Consider the following 10938-nt stretch of genomic DNA (forward strand, 5'->3'; position numbering starts at 1 on the left):
TGAGATTACTGGACGTAATAGAAGAATTGGAGATATAATGTATGTCGATCTCAACATGAGCAGAAATACAATTACCAATGTGAGAGAACAAAAGTCAGACGATAACGCGGGAACAAAAAATACGTGGACAACAACAAATCCACAATCAGAACCGAGATCAGTAAATGCGTTGCTAAAGCCGGTGATGGAATGACTGGCAATCTCAACATGAGCGGAAATAGCATTGCTAATTTGAGAGAAACAGAATCAAACGATGACGCTGCAACAAAGAAATACATGGACAACAGCAACATTCCCATGATGACATAGTTAATGACAATGATGGACTGACCACATTCAGATCTGAATATAATCTTCATGTAACCGCGTTTAAAAAAAAATCGTAGAAACATAAATAGAACCATTGATAACTTCTTGGGAATTCCAACGGTCATCAACACCAAGCTCTCAGAAATTCACACACAACTGGCTGATCTAGTCAACGTTAAAATAACAATCGAAATTATTAACAATCAGCTCACCAACATCAACTCAAGAATCAAGTCGATAAACACTGAACTCGATAAAAGTAAAAAGATTGCCAATGGTATAGTTCATGTGACTCCGTTCATCAACATGGTATACACAGTAGCGTCGAAAGCATCAGCATGGTCGCCGCAAAACAGCTCTATCAGATATACCGCTGAGGTAACCGGAGTGTATAGGGAATCTATGCATAGTAAAGTGAAATTTAGAATATTTATGACGTATCCATGGCGTCATCCCATCGACAGACTTTCCGGAACTGTGTCAGTCGTGTTAAATAAAAATACCGAGGAAACATTCATATTGGTTTCAGAAAGCAAAGGCTTAACCTTAGTGACTTACTGGTGGTGTCTGGAATTGTCGCGAAAACACTTCAGTTGTTTACTTAGTATAACATACAATGAATCCCACACAATCCTTTCGGTATAATCAAGCATTTGCGTGGAAGGGATCGCTCGAAGAAATCATCGACAAGCATATAACTAACAAAAAATATCGCATACGTATCGTCGTCATCGACAATATTGTATACGTGGTTTCCCTGCTGGTCGCCGAAACATCGACCTTAATCGGTACGGTATCAGCGACGAACGTGATACCGCTCGTGGTTGGAATCAATGTATCTGTTGTTGTCGGTGCTGCTTGAATACTGAATATTATCGCGAAAAAACAGCTGCATGTATCAGTAAAACAATTGCATGAGCAGACAAATAACCAAAGCTGTAACATATGCCTGTATAAATATATCATCGATAATGTCAGTGGGGTTAAACGACGGTGCAAGATCAATGAATTTGCTGCAGTTATTGATATTTATTATAGATATTACAAGAACGCCAACACACCGTTGCCGACGTTGCCAACGCCACATTTAGAATCAGCCGTATAGGAAAAAAACCACACGACCGGAACAGATCATCACGAACACAACGCCGACGATGGCCACAATGATATCAGCAACGTCAAAACGACCAGAATTCGATACTGGTTGTCCAACTCCGATAAAAGCCACCAAGGGTCGGTCACTTGAGCTCGCACTGGCACAATTACGACTTTCTTACAGTTGGCCAAATATCAGAGAAGAATCATTTGGTGAATTAGACGCCAACAATACACTGGTATTCTCGCATTAAACACGCGCTGATGGAACTGGCAAGCAAGTCCAAGGTAGGAAAGTCGTCCGCGTACCAGCAGGATCATATCAAATGGAACAAATCAATGATCAACTTCGGCGTAGAATTAAACCAATAACAGGAAAAGAAAAGATCGCTATCAAAGTTCTCGAGCCAATGTTGAAAAAGCAGCGGTGGATTCTGTGGAATTAAATTACGCCCTTGACATATATAAGTCGTCTATCAGAATAGTGCTGGGATGGCCATTGGAAGCACCAGTTGTTGTTGAACAAAACCAGAACCACAAAAATCTGATTTTACTAAGGGGAAAATAATAATAAAAGACATCGAAGAATTTTTTAAACCATTATTTGTATGATAATATTGGGGGAAGAGGATTTTTCTCGTATAAATATTTAAATCAAGTATTTATCCTGCACGATGGTCGTACCCTGTCGGATCTACCGGATCCCATACTTGAATATTTTAGAAAACGTGGAATTACATGTGCGTTCATTGAAATATTTTAGAGATTACGTATATAATATAGAGGTTTTATTTCGAAGTACTAAGCATGACCGTACGTGAAATTAATGCATATATTAAAGATTTCCCTAGAAGAAATAATATTGGAGTATATGATAGAAAAAGAATTGTTTTGTTATGCATACATTATGGGCAGCAGAATATGGATTAGAATCGTTACAAAAAACGCTTGTAGAATCAGTGATTAACAAGTGGGGAAATGAGAAAATAGGAGTCCCATGCAAAACTAATTTTCTTGATTATTTTAAGATCACCGAAGACCTGTTGCCCACATTCAAAATACGATGGGTAGACAACAGGAAATTAGTGACTTAATTGACGAATATGTTTCAAGGATTTACACCGCGTGGAAAAAACCGGTAATTCTCCGACATAATAACCCGGATAGTGGTGGTTGTCATGTATCGGGGAACATTGTCAGTATCAACTCGACGATTTCTGTAAATCTGGTCTGTGACGCAGTCGACCGTAGTTATACCTGGTCTGTGCAAGTTTTAAAAGGACAGGCCCAACAGGGATATATTATTTACAGCTTTTCTCCGGATGTCCCGCCGGGTCATTTGAATGTATTGGTGCCCACTAATCCTGTTTTTTACGATGTCATAATCCGTCACTGTCACGAATACGTTTTCGTCAAACCGACCAAGACAGTAATTTATTGGACACACGCGGTGAAGAATTGACTGTTCGTTTCTATGTGCGGGACACACCCTGAACGGCCTGTCTCGGCCTATAGCCAAAAAATTCTTGTTAATTTTGTTGATGTCATTATTTTATTTTGTCGTTAATTTTTTATGTTTGGGCTATTCCTCTTTGGGTGAATAGATTCCAGTGAAAGTTGTTTTTTTTAGATGTCTCGCACGTGCATGTACAGCCGCTCGAGTTTCATATTGTCGAGACAACTATATCGCATTTTCTCAGTGGCACTTGCCAGTGGAACAAATGTAGCTATGGCATGTTGTTCGTGTAAATCCGCCAATAACAATTCCGTTTCACGCTGGAGTAACTTGATAAATCTGTACTGAACCGCGAGTGTATATCTCCCCTCTTTACGTCGCTGCTGTATCATTTAAAAATCTTCTTGGATTTTTTTAACATTGAGTTGAACCGGTAGACAATATTTGTGCAGTTGTTCGATCATAGAGATAATCTCGTTAATGTTCTCCTGGTTTATCATACAACCAATATATTTGTTTAATAAAAGATTTCCTCTATACCAATTCGATAACGTGTTGCTGGATCGTGTAAACTTATCGTGATGAATTCATGTGGAGTTCTCTGATCATGTGCAAAGAAGTTTTTAAAAGTTATTTATGTCCATGTCGCCGAGACACCATGTCTTATGGATATTTCGCAGCGTATGTTTATCAACCCAGTTAAAAATAACCAAAAAATTAAGTTATCTCTGATCACTTTGGGAATCTGAGTATACCGCTCTGTAACGCAAATGAAATATGTCTGCCCCATGAAAATATTCTGGATGGATTTGCTTGTTTGTCAAATATGACATGATCGTAAACCACTAGATTATTGATATCCCCGTTAAGATTCTCAACGGACGGCGCTTCATCGATGTCTGTGATAAATTCCATATCATCTTCAGCTGCTGCAGATTCATTAAATTCCTTAAGAACATTATAGCATCGTTGGTGGCGCTGCTAAACAAAGTTTGTCCCATTTCAGCCACCTAATTATCAGGTTGAGCAACAACTGGGTTTTACCCGACCCAGGTTGACCAATTATAATATCTCGAATGGAATTTGGTACCACTGGACGATGCTTGATCTGTCCTTGTTCACGTGTTGCTGAAAAGTCAATTAAGTTCATATTGTAGAAATATATTATCTATAATTATGAATTTATATTGTGTTCGATGCAAGACAGTCACTGGTACAAAATTTCTCAGAGCAACTACGTTGAGAAATAACATGCAGGTACTTGCATGTAAATTTGTAAAATGCGGCGCACAAAAGCATTAGTTTGTGAGTTTTCCTGTTGCAACAGAGGGATGTGATAGTGCTAAGGCACTCGGGAAGGCACACCTGGAACGCCATGGGCTAAGTATCCTGGGGAAATGCATAATCACTCGCGAATTCGTTGATAAGATCGGCGATGAAAGGTAAAATAATGTTAGGAGAGAATCTCCTCGATCTACCTATTAAACGCAGCAATTGCACAGTGGCGTCGATTTATTACGGACCAAGAGGATATTGGAGAGGTACAGCAGCAATTAAAAAACTCGCCGATGCAGCAGATGTCACAGGAGCTGTATCCGCAGATTGATTGTCAAGACAAGCCATATGGCAAATTTATCTTCCACGCCCCATAACTATTTGACATGGATGATTTGATGTCAGCACGCCCAACGAAGTTCATTAGGTAGATATTTTATTTTTACCACATGACGTACATAAAAGGCGCACATACAAATACGCGTTGAATGTCGTAGATGTTGCAAGTAGATGCAAAGAGGCCGAACCGTTATCGTCTAAAACAGGGACTGAACTCTCATCAGCGTTTGAATGAAATTATTCGCGAGGACCATTACGATGGCCACAGTTACTACAGGTTGATCCTGGCAAAGAATGTCTCGGTTCTGTAACGACGCTGATGCAACAGCATACCTTTAAAATCAGACGTGGACACACCGCGATACGTCGCGATCAGGCAATCGTTGAATGATTTAGTCAAATACTTTCACAGCGACTCTTTGGACGTCAATATGTCCAAGAATTACTGAGCTTTCAGGTTGTCACAAGATGAAGCAGGGTTGGGACTGGATTAGTGAAGACACCCAAAGCAGCTGCGTTAATAAGATGTTTATTTATAAACGCAAATTAAATATTAACAAATCTGACACCATTATAAACAAAAAGTTAAGGAAAATTATAAAGTTCTTAACATGGACCTATCAACAACAAGTAACTCAACGAGAAAACTCAAACATGAATTTAACGAATGGAATTTTAAACAAACATGAATTATACCTCCTATCACCGACCAACAAATAAAAGTATATGATCTACATCCCAATATAAACAAGGTCTTATTAAACACAAAGGGATATACGGATATGTATGAATTCATGAATCTATCACTCATATAACGATGTTGAAATGGGAATGCATGAAATTATGAATCTATCGCTCATATAACGATATTGAAATGGGAATGCATGAAATTATGACTCTATCGTAATTATATATATATATATATATATATATATATATATATATATATATATATATATATATATATATAACTGTCGTTGCGCCCATTTGACTTCCAAGATATATCTCTGGTTCCACTCGCTCCAGTCTATAGTCAAAGAAGCTCCCACGCATGGTCCGCCACTCTCAGTCTGTTGAAGGATCCCTCGAGAGTCCTCACATTCAACACAGACCCGATGGTAGCGAAGCATTGGTCCTTCGCATTGAGAACACCAGTACACTCTTCCAATCCAACGTCACCAGACACAGCTTACACGTCACAAAAAAACCACACAGAGTTCTGTAACTCCACATCACCAAACCATATATAAGGCAGGTAAAATTATAACAACTAAACCGTGTAGTTCATATAACACGGTTAAGTACTTCTGCATTGATATATGTTGCGTATGCGCGCACATGAATTCGTTACCCATTACATTAATCGTTCAATGCATGCAGCGTATAATTAAATTCAATTTGTCTTTTAAGTTACAACAAATAGCTAACTCAAACCAGACTATAATATTTCTAATATCATGGCGTTGTATAACCTAGGTATTGACTCTCTGTACAATTTAGAATAAATTCTAAAACATCTAATATATGAAACAATTCTGTCATATAAAACGAATAGTAATAAAGAATACAAACTTAAATTTCAATGCCTATACAGCTGGAGATTTGCTCCCGTAAAGAGGTAAGCTTTCTGACAAGACTCGTCGTAACGTAATTTGTTTATAGAGAATTTGCTCTATATGTATACTTCCACCATTAATACTGGCCGCCATACATAGCCTATCGTGTGCTGAGAAATGGCGTTAAACCCCACAACAACAACAACTATATGTATAGTAGCTGTGACAGATACAGATATGCGCAGCTAGGTACTTAGGTTTTCGCTGTAGGAAATTTGCACACGCAGCATGAGTTGAGTTGCGTTCAGTATTTCGAAATAACTAGAGCCGAAAAAAAATATACCACCCTCGGCTGACGCTGTACGCGGCAACGAAACCCGAGTACATTTGTGATCACATATACATAAATCATACACAATTCCGTGACACAGGTCTCGTGAATGGGTTGCGAGACTACCTCATGTGGTGGCCGCGTTAAACAACAAGGTTCCGAGTGAAATTAACATGAAACCTGTCGATGAAATTTCGAAAAGACCTATACCATGACGAACATTACCGGTGGATCAACCACAACCAGTGTTGATATTAAAGTAACAGTGAGGTATTTATATGAACATGGTGAACATGAGGGTGGTGCAGCAAGAGCAACTGATCCCTTGTGGAGTGTAACAACACAGTTTCCAGCGTGGTAAGATCTAGTGTGCAGCCACCAATCTACAGACTAGATTCAACAGCTCCTTAGCGTGGATTTGTCCGTGAACAGTTACAAGTATTACATGAAAACACCCAGATATCACCAGATTGGATATGCGCCAACAAAAAACGGTACCAAGAGTCACACGCGCTGAGAACCGAAGCTCCACTACGTCTGTCACATTCAAGACATGTCAGAGAGACATTTTTGCGTGTGTTGCCGAGACTACTATCGATTATGTGGCTGAAACTACTATAAATTGTCTTGTGTCATTAGGAAAATATTGCCAAAACATTATTGTGTTACAGTAGGTGCAATTAATATTTTGTCGTTGTTTCAGCGTCATAACAAATTCCACATCCAGATGAATCTGGCGCTGTTTTAAATATCTAGTATAACCAATGAGGAAAACCAGTGAACTGTTTTTTCTTTAAAAATCTAACCCTATGGAAAATATGAAACTGCAAAGCACCACCTTAAAAAAATATGAAAATTTGTGCAAATATGTTTCTCTTTTTCATATCATCATTCATGATATTCTGAATAAAATGGTACATTAACACTGCTGTCATGCATGAAAATAAGTTAATTATGCTTATTTTGCTCTTGCTTACACAGTGTGCCTTGAGACAGTATTGTATGTATAGTGAAGTGAACTTAAACTTAAATCATGCATTTATGTGAAAGAAATAGATACTGAAAATGTTTCCTTTCACTTGTAATGAAATTAAAAAATCAACGATGACAAAGCGAAAATGAATTCCATATTCTAGTGTTAGAATAAAAAGGAAACATATTAACCTTTGACCTCTATGAACCTCATCTGTTCTATCCCTTTTCAAAACTGTAAGATTTATTGGTGGCATCTCAAGAATAATTGTGGCAAGTTGCGTGTTTCTGTCTCTCACCATAACATTAGTTGCTATGCTGACAGAATGTAATGGCATTAAGAGGTTAGTGTTATAAGTGGTCGGACTGGTGTCAGGATAATGTGACTCTGTAGGACTAAGATAATCTATTCTGGTGTTTGCACAGAGACAAAAAAATCCAAGTCAAGGGGTTACATTATTTGTAAAATGTACAAGTTGTAACCCGGTGATTGTGATTTCCTTGTCTTGGTATAAACACCGACATAGATAATCCTTCTCACCCAATGTTTTCCAATTAAATTTAAATAACTTGCACTTCTGCAATTAAGTTAACAGATTCAAAACACCGTATTATTCATCAGGTATTAGTACTGTTTCTCACTCTTTATAAAGGTTATTAGTTCATATTTTTTTAAATAAAAATCTGTATAATTATCTATGCATAGTATAACTATATACGCTGTTATTAGAAAAGGGGTAAAATTAAAGAAAAAGTTATATTTGTTAGGTGTTGAAACTATTGCGTTATGAGCGTCCCGAGCCATGTGTTACTGTTGTTGAACATAATTTACTGCGCATTGATATGATTATGCTAAGGAGGGCAATGGGGCGACCTGTCGACCCTAAGTAAACAAGTTCTATACATGAAAAAATAGAAACAAAACCATTCGATATTATTACTGTATTATCACATTTGATCAATATGTGTCATTTGAAAAGAACAATAAGTGATTAATGTTCTAACTGTGTAGTGACGGATCAGAATCTAATTCGTTATATTCTTGGAAATTAATGTTTTCTTTCGTGGAAATATGGCAAGTGTTGCTATTACTAGTGCAGTGAATGATACGCTGTATGGAAATCTTCTAGCGTGGGGACTGATGAATGAAACACTCTGATTGGTAAGTGCTGGAATTTTCATTTGTTTACAATTTTTTATTAAACTGGCACTGATTAGAGGTGTTTGACAAAGTTTGAAGAACGTAGGTTTGACGTAACACATTCTAGTTATTGCGATCATTGCGGTAGAGAGAATTTAGAGCTGTTCATTTTTGTTAGTCAGTGATGTGTATAGTCTGTGACTGGAACAATGTTTTCTGTCACAGATCGTTCTACACCGCATCGCAAATTTTATCCTATCTGTAGCTCAGTAAATTTTAAGGTCACCATCATTAAATGTAGCTAACATTATCTAATTCGTTTCACATGAAGTATTTAAAACTAATTAGGTACTTTTAGCTACATTTAATGGCTCTTGCCTGAAAATTTAGCGAGTTAGGTCTACAGATAGGATTAAATTCACCAAGCTATGTGGAACGAACCATAGCTTCTAGCATAATACCAAATAGCTCGACTTCGTATGCGTTCTGCATCTGTCTCTCTCAAAATGTTTTTTTTATGGTGTATTCTCAGTTGGAGAGACTTTAAGTTGCTATATGTTTTTTAGTGATAATGTCTGTTGTTGTTCGATTTTAGAATAACTCCGTCAGGCACAGCAGAAAACAGCAAGGGTTTCTTCTTTTTAAAGTAGTGACTGGGATATCTGTTGTTGTTCGATTTTAGAATAACTCCGTCAGGCACAGCAGAAAACAGCAAGTGTTTCTTCTTTTTAAAGTAGTGATTGGGATATCTGTTGTTGTTCGATTTTAGAATAACTCCGTCAGGCACAGCATAAAACAGCAAGTGTTTCTTCTTTTTAAAGTAATGACCAGGATGATCTGACTGAGACAACCAGACTGAGATAAGAAAATTAAGGTTAGCGAAACAGTCTGTGGCATTATGCCCTAGTGCCAGGCATCACTATAAATTGCCGCAAAGCAGACATCGTAGCGATATGACTGAAAATTGTTAAAAGCTACGTTTAAAATGCAAATGGCACACACATGCTCATAATGTACGTTGTGCAAGCAAAAGCCTACCCACTAAGAATAACGTTAATGTTTGTGCTCTGCAGAGAGCAGATCTGATAATTGCTGAGTACATACATGCTGGTAAAGAATTATATCTTAATGGTTTCAGAGAGATGTTGCTGATATTCCTACACGACAGACACAGTGTATAATTTATTGGACATCCTTTGTTTGTAGTACAGTACAGTTCCACGTGTGTTTTTTCTTCAAATAAGTCTTTTAAAACTGGAAGGAAGATCAACTTATGTGCATTTTCTAAAAATTATAATAGCAAGTTATATTTTTTAGCATGCGTGTGTATGTGTGAGAAAATTCACTGCAAGTAGAATATGTGATAGTGTTGTTTAATTACCCCTTCCATGGCGGTTCGTTATCCACTCTGCCCAAGTTAGCTGATTTTGCCAGAATGCCATGTCTCCATTTTTGTTGATTTTTCCAGTATGTCGTGTCACACATTTTGCCAGAATGCCATGTCGCACATTTTGCCAGAATGTCATGTCGCACAGTGATGTTCTCATCGACACTGACCAGTTTAGATGATTTTGCCAGAATATCATGTGACACCGTTCTTTGTATTTATATAAAGTGTCATACTCGTCAAATTGTAAAATATTGTAATACAAACAGGTTATATTTACAGTATTATGAAATAACTCAATGCAGTGTTGTACTATAATGTCATTTTCAACATTCAATTACATTTATCGTTTAGCATGTCATATATTGTGTTGTAGAAGTTTTTCTATCTCCCAAGCCATTTCACATTATATATTTTCATTTTAGGGTTGTATATATGGGTACACTGCCAGCTTGTCACTGGCTAGGTGTAAATCGTAACCTCCTCGTGCAAACATTGTGATTACCTCATCTGATAAAAATCGCATACTATATGCATGTATGAATCACTCTTTGAAAGCAACATTATGAAAGTATAATCATATGTCAATTCATTTAAAAATGATATATCGTTTAATTGCTTCGTTTAGGAATCATCGTCATCGCCTACTTTTTCAAAATGAAGCACAAAAAAGATAAAGCCAAAATATATACAAATTTCATCATTCTAGTATGGGCTATACAATTTTGTGAAAAAATGTTAAACGTAAATTTGTAGGAAACAGATTTCTCTCGACCCGTTTTAGGATGTATGAATTTCTTGCCAAACTAATTTAAAAAAAGACTTCAAAAAAGCATACACTGTGAGTTAGAATGTCCAGACAAGAGTGTCGCAATAAACATGAGCCTTCCAGATACAAAGCTAATTGACTCTGTGTGTGTGTTTGTGTGTGTGATTTGGATTTTTTACGTAGCTTTAACAATTTTTCAGTAATATCCCTACGATGTCTGCAGTGTGGCAGTTTATAGTGATGTCTAGCACTGGTGCATCATGCTGCAGACCTGTAGCGTGATGTCCCACCCAGTCACACTATCCTGA

This window comes from Sinohyriopsis cumingii, chromosome 18 (genome assembly GCF_028554795.1).
Source record: "Sinohyriopsis cumingii isolate HCF-2022 chromosome 18, ASM2855479v2, whole genome shotgun sequence".
In the NCBI taxonomy this organism is placed as follows: domain Eukaryota; kingdom Metazoa; phylum Mollusca; class Bivalvia; order Unionida; family Unionidae; genus Sinohyriopsis; species Sinohyriopsis cumingii.